The 14742-nt window shown below is 40.7% G+C and overlaps 1 protein-coding gene across 7 annotated transcripts in view; it reads right to left on the minus strand.

Annotated features, from left to right (window-relative positions):
• The window catches only part of EYA2 (EYA transcriptional coactivator and phosphatase 2), a 105476-nt gene that overhangs the window by 67832 nt on the left and 22902 nt on the right, over window positions 1-14742 (minus strand). The window contains exon 1 of one of the 7 annotated variants that reach the window (XM_030010094.1): window positions 14292-14381. The exons of the other annotated variants lie outside the window; for them this stretch is intronic. The gene's annotated coding sequence lies outside the window, so the exon portion shown is untranslated. Of the gene's footprint in view, window positions 1-14291; window positions 14382-14742 lie in introns of those variants that run through there. 7 annotated transcript variants of the gene reach the window in all.

Consider the following 14742-nt stretch of genomic DNA (forward strand, 5'->3'; position numbering starts at 1 on the left):
GCATTGTTCTCCAGCACATAATATCTCAGGCTAAGGATTAAACCAAGAGGAACAAGAGAAAAGTTATGCAAAAGATAGACAAGGGACAAAGCACATCAGACTGAAATCAGATGTAAAATTGAGGTGGTAACGAGGTTGCTCCAGGTAACGGGCACACAGCTAAGCCTTCTTGCAACTGCTGATCAGATTGAGTCAAGTACGAGAGATGAGAAAAAAAGAAATAGGTGAGACAAAGAAGGAGCTGGAGGGCATATTGGCTAAACTCGAGCCCACAGCAAGAAAAGTCTTTCATTTCAACTGAAGCAGGATGCCACTCGCTTTCTGAAAGAGCTGGGGAGAAAGCCTCATCTGAGCAGTGCCTCTGTGTGGCTCAAAGAAGGCTGGGCAGAGGCTGCACATGGAGCATACAGGGACACCCACGCCCTCCCTGGCCAGAGGACAATAGTCTCAAGCTGTGCTTCTTTGCATCCCCTCATCACTCCCCTTGCGTACATATTGTCACCCAGTTTTTAAAATCTTACTGTTGCTCTTCCAAAACGTTCATCTTCTGTTCAGTCCAGTACTGGAACAGCTGGTTATAAGGTTATGTTAAAAAAACCTACAACTCTAACAAAGTAAAACAGATACACACGTAGTGCTTCAGTTTAAACAAACAAAAAAAAACCAACTCGGAAACAACCACCCCAAAACATGAAATAAGAGCGCAAGCACCCAAGTAAGACCTGGATCACAAATAGGTTTGTTAATTTAGTAGTCAAATGGAAAACTTTTCACAAAGAAAAACAGCCCCTCCTTTTCCATATTAATTTTGTGTACATCTGAAATGATTCACTTCACATAAGAAAAAACTGGTTTGGGTTTACATTAAGATTTTAAAATTCCTTTTTCTTTTTTAAATGTGTTAATTCTAAACAATTTTAAGAAAAATAACTGAGAAAATAACAAAATAGACCATTTCTGTCACACTTCTGAAACCACTATTGTTTAAAAATACCCAAAGTATTCCAACAGCTTTAAAATCCTTCCCCACATGGTTGTTTTGTTTTGGTTTGGGTTTTTTAAATGAGAAAGTCTTTTTGATAGAAATTTTACTTTCACTGGAAGTTTTCTGTCTTTCTCTAACCCATAAACCAGACAGTAAAAAACAGATTAAAAATCCTGTCTCATGAATTTTTTGAGCCAGATTCACTTTTTTTTTTTTTTTTTTTTTTTTTTTGAGGAAAGTCTGCCTTAAGATTTTTGAGTGCTTGGGACTGGCAAAAATAATTGCATGCCTTGTTTCCCTGGAAGTCCTGAATTTCCAGAAGCATTGGCTTGCTTCACCAGGCTTCATCACCTGCTATTCTAGACTGCTTTTCCATTATTTTTTTTTAAACATGCTGTTTCTTCCTTGTCTCAGACCTGTTGATTTAAAACAAAGCAGGCTGTCTTAATATAAATAAATGTTCTTCCTACTCCCAGCAAGGCTTCACTGCTCCCTTCTCCAGGTGCTCTTTCCCCACCCCCACGCTGCAGACACAGAGCAATAGTGAGAAGAAAGAGGGGGGCCGGGCTGGGCTGTGATCCCCCCCTACACTTCCTGCAATTAACTCGGGAAGAGATTGAAGGAAGATAGACCAGGGGAAGCATCAGGATTTTCTGGTTGAGCAGTCCAAGGTAAAGGGGATTCAGTGCACATAAAAACAAACAAGACCTGCTACCTTCACTGTTTGTTATGAAGGCACAGTCTGAAAGGTAGCTTGAAAACTTGAAGTGAGCTAATGATGGGGTTCGCGCCACAGACTTTCAATCTGGCAGCCTATCCAGGAAATACATTATATAATTGCTTTGAGTCACTGGTTTTTTTTAAAATTAATTTCAACACTAGTATTTCACTTGGAGTAAGTCAGAGTGAGAAAGCTGAATTTTCAGAATGCCTTTTTTTGCTCTATTGCACCTGTTTGCTAAACGGAGCAACATTTGCAAATGATCTTCTTATTTGCCAAAGAATAAAATTACTCAGCTGTTTTACTGTGGACAATGAAGTACCACACATAACAGACTAAGTTAGTAAAGAAACGCTATGAGCTTATAGCCTACAGTCTTTTGAAAAATAAAACTGTATGTGTATACGTACATATAAATACATACACACAAACGTACACATATAATCTCTTCCAGTTTCCACATTTCTCTTTGACATTCACAAGCTTTTTAATTCCATTACACCTCTTCCTATTCAGATCCCCCAAGCGCGCCAGGGCTGCATGTGACTACAGAAAACCACTCTGGCAGCTCCAGCTGCAGAATCATGGCCCATAACACAAAACACTCCCTCCAAAGACAGGGCTTCACAAACCAGGTACTGTAGGGTCCAGCTCATGACACTTATTTGTCACTACTTAGGCACCTCTTTCCACTCCGAAGAACTATGCTTTTTATCCCTTCTCCTCAGAATCACAAGAGCTAAAAACTCACTTAAATGTAAATCGCAAATACATGATTTAAGAAAAATGATGAGATTTGGAATGAGGAAATATTCATGCTGAAATTATCTGGGTTCTGCTACAGGAGTGTGCAAGAATGTGTTTTGTCTTGTAGCCTACTTGTTACTTTTATGTCAAGTCACTGATTTCATCTAGCTTTGAAATTTATAGGAAAAGGAGCTCTGAGAAACCAAATCATCTACAATTCTTGAACAACAATAACCTCCACAGAGAAGAAAACCTAAAGAAAACAAATAAAAATAACTCCTTCCACAAATTCTGCAGTACTTGGAATCAGCAGAGTTGTAGGGTTTGTGGGGTGTGACCACAGAAAAGATGGTGCGGGCAGCAGTGAGCTCTGCCACACACCCCATGCTCCACACAAGAAGAGATGAAAGCAGTTACTCTGCCTGCAGCTACTGCAGGACCTATCTACATGCAATTGCAGAAAAAAACCATAGATTTAAACTGCACTAAAAGCAGCACAATTCTGACACAGAATGAGGAAAAACTTTGATGTTCTAACATACCTTTTCACTGGGTAAATATGTATTTTGCAGGGCCTTTAGCAGGCACGTGGCTAATTCACAAGGGGAAGCAAAACAAAAGGGAAACCTGAATAGGACACAACCAGAATAGTAATTTCTGTCAAATCTGTATGAATATATCAGAATGTTCTCAACAATGCTGGTCAGCAAATGGGAGAAATGCTGAAATTATCATCCTTGTTTCTTAAAATGTCAAACTTTTCCAGCCATGAAGCTGCCTCCTCATACAGAAATACATGAAAGATTCTTTCCGTTGCCCCACAATCCTCCTCTGAGCATGCTCCCCCACGTCCACACTAGTGGCTCACCTCCACATTTGCCACCATGGGACTGAGGCTAGTACTTTTACACTGTTCCCTCTATTATGTTTTTTAATCACTTCTTGCCAGTAGGGTTTGAACCTGATTTTTGGTTTGGTTTGGTTTTTTTTTTTTTTTTTGGGGGGGGGGGGGGGGTCCCTCACTCAGTTTTCTGCTTTACACATGCCACGGTGAGGAAGGAGTACGACCTATGTTTGGACATGAAACTCTGGTCTTACCAGCAGAAAAATCATTCTCAGGAGTGGACACTGGTGTGTGTGTTTGCAGAGCTGGGGCATTACTTTATAAAACATTCATATTAATACATTGTAATATAAAGGAAACACAAAAACACAAGCAAAATTAAGCAGCCAGAAACTACTTCAGCTCTACCACACCAAGACGAAGTAGAGACAGTAAAGCACTAAACATCACAGAAGAACATCTGCTTCAGAAAGTAGTGAAAAATAGCAAGTGGAAAACAGAGCTTTCCTTTCCCATGTTGCAACATGGCATGACAGAATCTATTTTTAGGTAGTAATTTGTGTAAAACTATATATCGAATGCAGCAAGTAATAACTTCTGTAAAACTATATTCAATACAGCAGAACAAGACAAAGAAGTCATCACTAGTTGCACAGGCTCAGGAGGGAAAGCACCATGCAAACAGCACACAAAAGCCATCACCAGACAGGCCTGAAGCAGCAGAGCGCTGCTACGGCAGCTACGACTGCTGGCTGAATACATCCATGAATTACAGGGCAACACTCTCTCACTGCATACACAACACGTTTCGAGCCATGTGTCCCACTCAAGAGACTTTCACTCTGTTTCAGTTTGAGCTGAACATTAGTAGCAACCTCATTTTCCTTCTGCTACTCAGCAGTCAAGGGAAGGAAGAGAGGAGCTGGATAATTTCTTAAAACCAAGAGAAACGAAGATGGTTTCATGCAGTGAAAGTTGGCCATTAGCTGGAACGAGTGCCAAAGGGAAACATTTTCCAGGAAGTTTAGTGCCGGACAGTTTACCTTTGGGAGAGGAGTGCTGGCTGCAGGGAGCACCAGCAGCTGTCTTTCTCCACAGATGGATGGCTTCACGTTGTTGTGGATTTAAATGTGCATGGTTACCCATAAACATTTATACCAGCCAGATCCTAAAGAACTCCTGATTCAAAGGGTAGTGACACATCATTCATGAAGTTTCCACAGAAAAATGAATGTACTAGAAAATACTTGCCCACAATGTTTGAGAGGTAATGCTTTTAATAAAATCCACAGGTAACTCTGTGCAGGAAAGGGTGTTGCTCACACGAGACCAGTTCTCACAGAGGACACAGTGAGAACAAATTAGTTCTGCCACAGAGAAACAGCAGATCAAGCCCTGGTCTGAGACTCGGAAAACTCGGGGTTTTCTCCCCACTCTGCCCCTGGTAACTCTCCTGATCCCAAGGCAAGTCCTCTCTGCCACCACTGTACTTTCTGACCTTTGTGTGCCTTCCCTACACAATCTGCAGGACAAGTGTTCCTCTTCTGTGTATGTGAAGCAATGGTGTCCTACTCTCAGTGGGACTTCCAGGTACTGCTGTACTAAATAAACAGCAATAACAAAAATTACATATATAAAATTTTCCCTAGGGCTGCAGTTTATCTTGAAGTAACACAAGCCAGCTTCTGCTGAGTTCTTCCAACACGGAAAGCACTTTGTTTTACCCCCTGTGACTGGACCATGTCAGACTCAGCACTGCTACCACCACCGCATCAACAGCAGGAGATTTTAGAAAAATGTGCTTGGGTGTTTTGAGAACATTAGCATCCACGTTGTCCACAGGCATAATACTGCTAAACACTGTCCTGCAAAAGCATCATTCTACGGACAGACAGGAGGAGACATGGACCTGTGCTAACCCTGATATGAGCCAAGCATGCATTGACCCACAGTTTGTACTGGCCTGGATATCTTCAGTAGTCATATTTACCTTTGCAGCTATCTCATATGAATGATCCAGACTCTCTTAGAAGGTCCCAACCAACCCCTGCCTGAAGGACATCGTAGGCAGCCTCAGCTGCGCATATGCACTGGGGCCTTAGATGCTGTAGGGCTGGCAGCTGCCTCTATACTGCACCACGTTGCTGTTTGTAAAGGTGCGTGTTGTCACAAGGCTGAGTCTGACATCAGCTAGGGAAAACTATGTGTAGTTGTTGAAGGAGACAACCGAGAATTGCAATTCTAGTCTTGCTCCCAAGCTCTGTCACTAACAGATTGGGCAAGTTTCTCACAACTACATTAAGGCCTCTGTAAAACTGCAAAATACAGTATAAACTGCCAATTAAGCTCCTTTTAGGGGCTGGGAAATGCTCTGAAATCTTTAGGTGAAATCTGTTACACTGCTGCAGTATCAATATCCATGCTGATGAATAATGACCATCCTGAATATGAGACAGCCAAGAAGGAGGTGAGGCACGAGAGCTGTCCTTCAGGGCATGTTCTCTCACTCATTTTTGGTCCAAAAGCTCTCCATTCCCAGACTATGAGAATTTCTTCACCCTTTTGATTTACTTCTTAAACCTGCCAGAGTCCTGCGATGGCTCCAACAACCCAGTGAGAAAGGTAAGGCTGCCTCTTTATAACAGGCCTGTGTCAGCACCTCCATTCTCAGCCTGTAAAGGAGTAGCATTCAGGGAATAATAACTCAAAAAGAGCTATGGGAAAAGAACTATGAAATGTAAGTTAGTAAAAGGACCTTGGATGTGAGGAAAAAGTCTAGCATAACAGTACAGGTGAGGCTGGAGTGAGAATGACGTACCCTCTCCTTGGTTAAATCCCCCAAGTCAGACTTTCTCTGACCAGAAAAGACAGCAGAGGAAGGTCTGTTGTACATGTAGGAGACTGAAAGCATCTTTCTTTGATTGGGACTCTCTTTTCCCACCCTTCTGCCCCCAGTGAGGGAAGATTATCTCATCTGTCTGCAGGAATAATCCAAGGAAGATGATTCTCAAGGATTCAGAAGCAACGAATGTTTTATAATCATGTTTTATATCTTTAGTACACTGTTTCATCTAATTATGAAGTATCTTGATGAGAGAAAACACAAATGCCAGCCTCATTGTCCTAAACGCAATTGATGCCCTTACATACCAGAAGGAAACAGGACAAAGTCTGTGGTGTCTCTAAAACTGAAGACACTTTCTTAAGAAACTGGAAGTATAATACAATTTAACAATGTGTCTGAAAACCCTGTACTGCTTTGGCTTGCTCTCATAGTCTGGAATTTAAGCAGCATCCCAACCATCCCTCAGCTCCTCATATTTAAAAGAAAAAAAGTAAAAAAAAAAAAAAAAAACCACTTTGTGGCAGTCCATTACTACACATGAGGGAGAACAAAAACTCTAACACCACTCCCCCACCCTCCCAAAGCTGGCTTCCCTAATTGCTTCTCTCTGCCCGATAGATTTTTGGGTTAGGGTTTTCAGGGCAGGGGGGAGGGGGATGGGTTTTTCTTTTCATTTTGAATTTTCCTTGCTGTGGTCTTAACTAAAACATCACTACATCAGACCTTGTGGTTCCCAAGTAATTGCTGATTGAGCATGTCTGTGGCAGCAGTGGGACACAAACCCTGCTACCTGGTCTGAGGGCAGTTTGCCTGACAGGGCAATGGATTCGCCCTGAGGCTCAACACTGTGTGGGTGGGAAGGACTGTCTTGTCCCACTTCTGCAAAACTGGGACAGCACATTTAATACCAAAGTCTATAGGCCCATGTGCTCTCGCTAGGGAAAGCCACCCTTCAACCCTCCTGCTTTGCTCTCCTTATCGATAAAACAGGAATGATGGTGTTAAGCCTATGGGACTTCTGAATAAAACTGCTCTGTTAGTGCTAAGATTTATGGAAATACCAGATTCACAAAGTTTAGACCATTCTGTGATCAACATTGAATTTCTGGCTGGACCATCTTCAAACATGTTGAGTCAAACCAGTAAAGCCTAATAATGTAAAAAGAGCGGCTTCCCTCCTTTTGATCCTGCTTAACACACTCTTCTTCATAAATGCTGTAGGCAAGGCTTGTACAGCACTAATGCAATTGCTATGAAAAGCACTATGAATGCAGGTGCTTGTTCATTACCACTTAACCCTGAAGCTGCTTTCCAAGTGCACGGCCTGAACATACAGATGATTTGCTCCTCGATTATGAAATCCAACTGTACTCTGATATACTTTCCCTGCTTTAATTTGAAGTAAGTCAGGTTACCAATCTGGATTTAGTAAATATTGTGGTTAAATAAATCAAATTTATAAGCTTCTAATGTTCGCTTAGTCACAATCCTTTCTCTTCATTTGGAAAGAGCAGAGAGTGGTCTTGGAGGAGAGGCTATCACTCAGCTAAACTTCAAGAAGTTATCCCTCCCTCCTCTTGTTCACTGATATAATTAAAGCCATCTTTCCCCCCCTTCTTTTGACTCTTAATAAAATAAAAATCAAATGTCATTATTAATAATGATTATTGATCTCAAAAAATTTATTTGAAGAAGGAAATGTTTTCTACAGGTTACAGCCAAGAATTCAAAGGTTTTAATTCCCAGCTCTGACACTAACTCATTGGCCGTACACAGCACATCTCCTTTACCCATTCCCTATTATAGCGCTGTTAAAGGTTTATTTAACTTTAGAGCAAGCAGTCCTGCACACCAGTAGTTCTTGGTACTAGACCTTGGGTACCTCCATGTGCAAGGTTTCATCTGTCCATACAAATGCAGAAAGGTTTGTGCTGTCATTACTGGCAATTATATGCATACGAGATAACGCATTTTTTACAGCGCTGAGCTCATCCTATGCTTTTAAAAACACGAGAAAAAGTTATTGTTTAGGTTAAGGTCTTCAAGAACCTGTGTGAAATGTGTAGGAGTTACTCTGCTGGTGAATATTATTTCTGTAGTGAAAGTTGGTTACTTCATCATTAGAAATAACAAACTGTAAATTTTGTTGTTCCTGTATCTCTTAACTGGAAGGTTCAGAAGGGATATTCTGAATCAGAAGACAGGCTGATGATGGTAGTTGATAGATAAAAGTTAAGTGGAGCCAACTTCTCATTTTAAAGAGCTACAGTACAACAGCAGTGAGAAAAGGAACTTAACCTAATTGCTGCATACCTTCTGGATGTTAGGAGAAAATGACAACTAATCAAAAGCAATGCTTGAGCAATAACTGCACTGTGATTTGTCACTCATGCCAATTAATAGCGTGGAAGCAGCCAAGGGGAAAAGGAGTTTGCTCAGAGCAAATGTTCACGTGGTGTTTTCCTGGTATTTATTCCATTAATAATTTGTTTCTGTGGATATTTGAAAGTCAGGCTAAAATAACAACATAGAAATAATATACAGGACCTCTTGATTCACTTTGTGGGTTCAGGTTGGCTGAAGTCTGATTTCCCAAGAGTTTTGGTGTGACAATAGGCTGAAGCTTTTTCTTTAAACCCAGGTGAAAGCTAATCTGGGCCCAAGATCCCAAAGCTGTTAGCATCAGGTTTATTTTCAAGACAGAGGAAAGGGATTTTTACAGGGATGACCAGAGGATATTACCAAACAAGGAAGAGTTATGGAGCACCTTTGCAGAGATCCTGCCATCCTGTCACTGATACACCGCAGCGCAGCATGGAAGTGAAAACCAAATGACAAATGCACCAACCCAATGCCATTCACACAAACATCCCTGTTTTCCTTTGCAAAGTCTAATCTGATAAAGAAAAACACTTCCTGAAAGTGCCATTTCGTGATATTAAACAGGCCTCAAATGACTTACCAAGGTACAGAGGGACACTGACATTTGAACTGCAGGAGTTTTGTTTTCAGTCTTGTTTTTCCCCCCTGTGACTACTGCATTTGAATAACTGGAATTTTTAAAAACCCTTTTCCTCCTCTCACCATGATGTAATGCAACTGTTGCACAAGACTAACAATGTAGAGCTACTGCTGCTGGAGCCAAGTTTGGCACCAAGAGAGATTAGGGTTGGCACCAAACACCATGATCTTTAAAATAAATTTGGCAGACATACTGAAAAGGTTTGCCATTGCTGCCATAAACAGCATACAAAGCAGTAAATGGAAAAGTGCTGAAAGAGACCATGGTTTTGTTACTGGAACAAAGACGTCAATTAGCTAACCACTTAATCTAGCACCTACTTATATATGAAAACTAAGGAGTTTTACAATGGCATGTCAAAATTAAGGGCAGTAGCAGGGATCAAAGTGTAACATAACCATGACTTTCATATGTCCATCATACCAAACTGAACCTACAAAAACCACCACCTAGCTACCTATTAGCCAGGAAAATCTCTGTGCGCAACTGCAAGTTCTACTAGATTATTCAAAGAAAACTACTTGATCCATACAGGAACATACCTGTCTCAACAAATTTCTCTTTCCAGTACTCTTTTCAGTTACGCTTTCCCGAGAGGGAATCTGCTCCTACTCGATGCTGGAGCAGTGCTCTGGGAAGAGACGTGCATGTGTATTTTTCTTTTTTAAATGCAGATGGAATGGAGAAGAGAAATGCAAGTTTTCCTCACTGTATCCCTCTCGGCTTGAACTGAAAAAGCGTGGGCTGATTTTCTCTGCTCTATATAAGAGACTGATGATTTGTGATGTGGAAATCTGCCTGCAACTGGACAGATGCCACCAGCTTATTTCAGACAGACAACTAGACAGCCATGTAATAGCAGCATTTTTCAATTGCTACTAATTTTTTTTTAAACTCATTACCTAGCTGAAAAACTCCATATTCCATCCCAAATTTCAAAACTCTGTAAGCACCAACTCTCAAATAAGAGACCACCTTCACCAGGCAGATAAAAATCAGAAGCATGTGTGGTGCCATAACAGCTTTTTGCCAATCTGGTTAGCACTATAACATGTAAGAACATTCAAAGCAGATTTCAAGCGATTTATCTGATCCTCAGTAGTAACCATGCCCTTTCATAAATAGTACTGACAAGCACTCCTAATGGGATATGCAACATGGTGTTTGTGTGTGAAGGCATATAAAAGTTACAGCCACCTGTTGCAACTTACTTAGGCATAGATGAAAAGCAAGAATTGGTTTAAAGGTGAAAACTTGACTTTTTTTTCCCCCCACCCCCAAAAATCAAACCAACTGAAAAAAATAGGATCTGATTACTATGACCTAACTTTTTGCCAGATGGCTTCAAATTCTTCAAACAAAACTGTCAAATCTGAAAACAGAGCACAACTTTAAATGACCACAAACCATGGTATCTTTTACTGGAAGACGTTTACAGCTTCAATGACAAAACTAGGATCTTAAAGACCACTTTGTTTCACTAAAGACCAGTTTCCTCCTATCATGTTATATACCACTTACCCTTGGGAACACCAGTCCAACTCTCAAGAAGCTACTGTGCAATACAGCTCATCACCTCTGAGGCCACCTGTCAACAGTGACTGCTCAAGCACAATGCCAAGTCAGGGGAGTACTGTAAACATAAAAGTGCTAGGATTCAAAACAGCAACAGAGACGACTGCTTCATTTACAGGATGGCAAGACAGCTCAGGAAAATTTCTTGCAGGTACAGAAAATGGCAGCTACCTAGAGTTCATTCAAATAACCTAAGAAAAGAGTTTTATCATCTGTAGAGATTAGGAAATCCAGCTGCAAGTAAAAGCCAAGTTTAGCTTCTTGGATATTTGAGAACAAGCTTACATGTGCCATTAAGAAGGTGACTGCCTTAGACTTAAAACTCAGATTTGATCTGCAATATCCCTAGCTCAAAGGCAAATTTCTCTCACACACATGGGACTTCAAAGGCCCTCACCCTTGCACAGCCCAGAAGAGTAGCCTGACAGCCTGGTTTAACAGCTGATGCGTTTCCTGACATTGGATTAACTTCAGCTCATTGCCTTCAGCACAGTTTATCTCTGACACTTTTATGGAATAACTTCTACAACTGACAAAAGAATCAAAAATTATTTCCTCCCTACGGCTACTACAGGATGGCACAGACATGTCCAATTCACTTATAAGCAGCACGCGAAGATGCTCTTGCTGACCCCCACTGTTTGCAGCAATGAGCTACTGAAAAAAAAGTAAAAATCAATGGTACAAAATATCTGAATGCAGTGCTTGGCTTCCGAAGGAAATACAGCAGCTCACCTCTTTTTCTTCTTCCCAGAAAGTAGTCCTGATACCTCTAGTGAAAAACAAGGACAAAGGAGATTGTGTCTAATTTCAGGGTTTTTTTACTAGTGCATATACAGGAGTAAAACAAAAATTGGAGTAAAGGGGTTTGAGCTCAGACAAATTACAGTACCACATTAATTTCCCTGAACTACTAATTAGAGATCCACCATAAAATACTAACACCAATAGAACTGCAATTGGGAAAAAAAAAATTACTTTTTTCTCAAGTGGAAATGTCAGAAATGGCAAATTGATGCCATAGTCCAGTGGCTAGGGTTCTCATTAGGGAGACTTGGATTCAGTTCTGTGTCAGCCACAGGTTTCCTGTTACCGGAGTATTTTACAAAGCCAACTCATATTTAATCTGCTTGCCTCTATTTCCCTTCTCTGTAAAGCAGGGATTATTGCATTTTTCCACTTCTGATCATGCTGAGCTCAAAACCATGAAGATAACGTGCTGGACTCAGGTAAGTCAGCACAATGGCATGAGGGACAAAACTATACAAATGCCAGAGACAGAAAAGCAACCTACACCTACTAAAAATGCCATAAACCCAGCATATTTCTGACTTTTCCTTACTACTTCACAACTTTTCTCTGCTCTTCTGTCAATGCAGAGAGCAGACACCACCTGCAGTTGTCAATACAGAACAGAAGCTCTCACATTCCTATTTTCTCCTAGACCACATAACATCTCTCCTCCTTCCTACACCCAACTTTTGCATGGCTAAATTCTCCCTTTAATTCACATTTGGCTGTGTAACTCTGCTATCCCAGTCATTCTACTCCAGTTGGTCTGTTTCTACCCTCAAGCAATAGGTGCTAGGTATGTTGTGCATCTTCTCTTAGCACATGTCCCGCCATGGTTCACATGAAGCATAACCAATCTGCTAACCCCTGGACAGCTGCTGGTTTTACAGGCTGTCATCACAAAGACTTGCCTGTGTGCCTGCTTGTGGGATTTTGATTCTTTAGGAGCCCAGTTCAGTTCAGCTGCAAATTTAAGCATGGAATTGAAATGGCACAATTAAGAGAACCAGCTTCACTTAGTTTAGCTTCTCTTCGCAAACTAGCATTAAGGCTCATCTAACATCTTAAAATCCTGCATCTTTCACTTCTAACAGCTCCTGAAGGTTAATAAGGTGCATTTTCAGCAACAGATACTACAGAGTAAATGGATGCAACAAAGATCCTGAACTGCGAGCTTTCGTAAGAGAGGACAGCTTGTACCAGAACCTCTCCCTCTAAAACTGGTCTAGGAACTACTTCCTTAGTGTGCATGTGTCAGTAGGGTAGAAGCTGAGCAAGACAAAAATCAGTGAGAAAAATAACACAAAATCAGAAGAATGTGTGACATAAAAGTAAAAAAAGCTCCTGGGACATGGGCCTGAGAAAAGCCTTTTGAAATGTTACAGAGTACTACTGAAAACCACAATCCCTGTTCCTCTCTGTGCACTGGATGGAAAAAAAAAAAACCACCAACAAAAACAAACAAACAAAAAAAAACCCAACACAAAAACTTGCAGTACAATTTATAAACAAAAAACCAAGTTTCCACTAGAATTACACTCCATCTATTTCCCTCTGTCATAGGGCTGTCCACAAGAACTCAAGTTTCTGGCTTGCTGGGGAAAAGGTTAACATCTACTTGAAAAACACAGCTTTTTCCTTGTCCTGCCACATACCAGTTTGCCAGTAAATATGTTGGACAAATACTTTGAAAAGCACATACACACACCTTAAGCAAAAATCCAAGTTTTAAAAAGCAATAGCCTGACACTGAGAGCTATAAGAGTTAAGATTTTTCTCAAAGTTAAGCATACATTTTTCCATACAAGCAGCTGAATCATGGATATTTTAAAGAGTAGTTTATTAAGCACAACATAGCATATCTCCTACTCAGCTCTATAAAATGTGTCCAGTGCTGTACAAAGCACTAAAAAGCATTTAAATTGGGAACTTGCTGGCATCCACTGGCACAGCAGAATTGAGAGAACTAATCCAACAGCTGTCTTCAAACACAGCAGATTTATGCCGTGAGTTTAGTCAGTAGCTGTAGTTATCTGACTTATACCAGAACACAAAATGAGTAGTGGTGGTCTCTGGACTAATGTAAGGTGTGGCAACACCTGAAATACACTCTCCTGACTCCAGTCTGCTGAAGTTAGTTGCATTACTTCTTAGTGGAACCATTCAATTTTCGTTAATACAAAAGTATAGTCAAAGAAAAAAGCCAAATAAAGGCTACATACAAGTTAGTTTACCAAGTATCTAGATACAGAATGGTTCTGTTTGTCTTTTGCATTGCTATAGCACTGAATTTGCAGGCAACACCCAGCAACTGAAAATTGCATGATTTAATAGTCCACCACTTTTTTTCGTGGTATATGTTTATGTTTATTTTTTAAAAGGAAGAGAAGATAACATCAGAGAAGCAGTGGTATAAACATTAACCTTAGCTGTAAGGAAACTTAAATTCAAGTATGCATTCAAAAGTGCAATGCATGGGAATACTGCTAATTGGTTTTAGAATTCAAAATTGAAGCTCAGTGAATTCAAGGGGAAAACAGAGTTACAGGAATACCGCATGAATTTATGAATAACTGAGTGGGTAAATGAAATTCTAGAAAGGCTGGCAAAATTACCCTCAGTTACACCAAAACTTTGGGTTCATGCCAACAAAAGCTCTATGGTTTTCAACAGGAGTACTCAGGTGGGCAGAACTTCAGGTTTAGTTCTCACTTCAAAATGGGGTTTTCCTGTGGCCTATAAAAATACTGCACCTCTTACCATCTCTACTCTTCCTTACGTTAGAGCAGCCTGATGACTGTGTACATTCCAGGGCTGGAGGATGGCAGAGATGTTACAGACTTGGAAGGCAACAGAGCAAACTTCTGTGGATGCCTCCTGTAAGGATGGAAACTGAAGATGTCAGAACCAGAAATCACTCCTTCCTCATATTCTGCCAATAGCGTAAGTCGAGTTTCTAAGAAGCTGTCCTTTTGTTTAAATATTTTTAAAGACTGCTATCAAGGACAACACTGAGGTAATATGAAAGCTGAGCCTGGCTTCTCCTCTCCACCTCCCATCCCCCAGGCCCCTCTCTCTGCACTTTATTTGGCAGAAAGGCGTTGCACAGCATCTTGGATCCAGCATTGCTACGGGAGTGCTCCTTAACATAATTAATTTGCCAATGATACAAATCTCCAACCAGCATGTTAGTACTGCTGATTATTTATGA

This window comes from Aquila chrysaetos, chromosome 3, assembly GCF_900496995.4.
Source record: "Aquila chrysaetos chrysaetos chromosome 3, bAquChr1.4, whole genome shotgun sequence".
Classification (NCBI taxonomy): Eukaryota; Metazoa; Chordata; class Aves; order Accipitriformes; family Accipitridae; genus Aquila; species Aquila chrysaetos.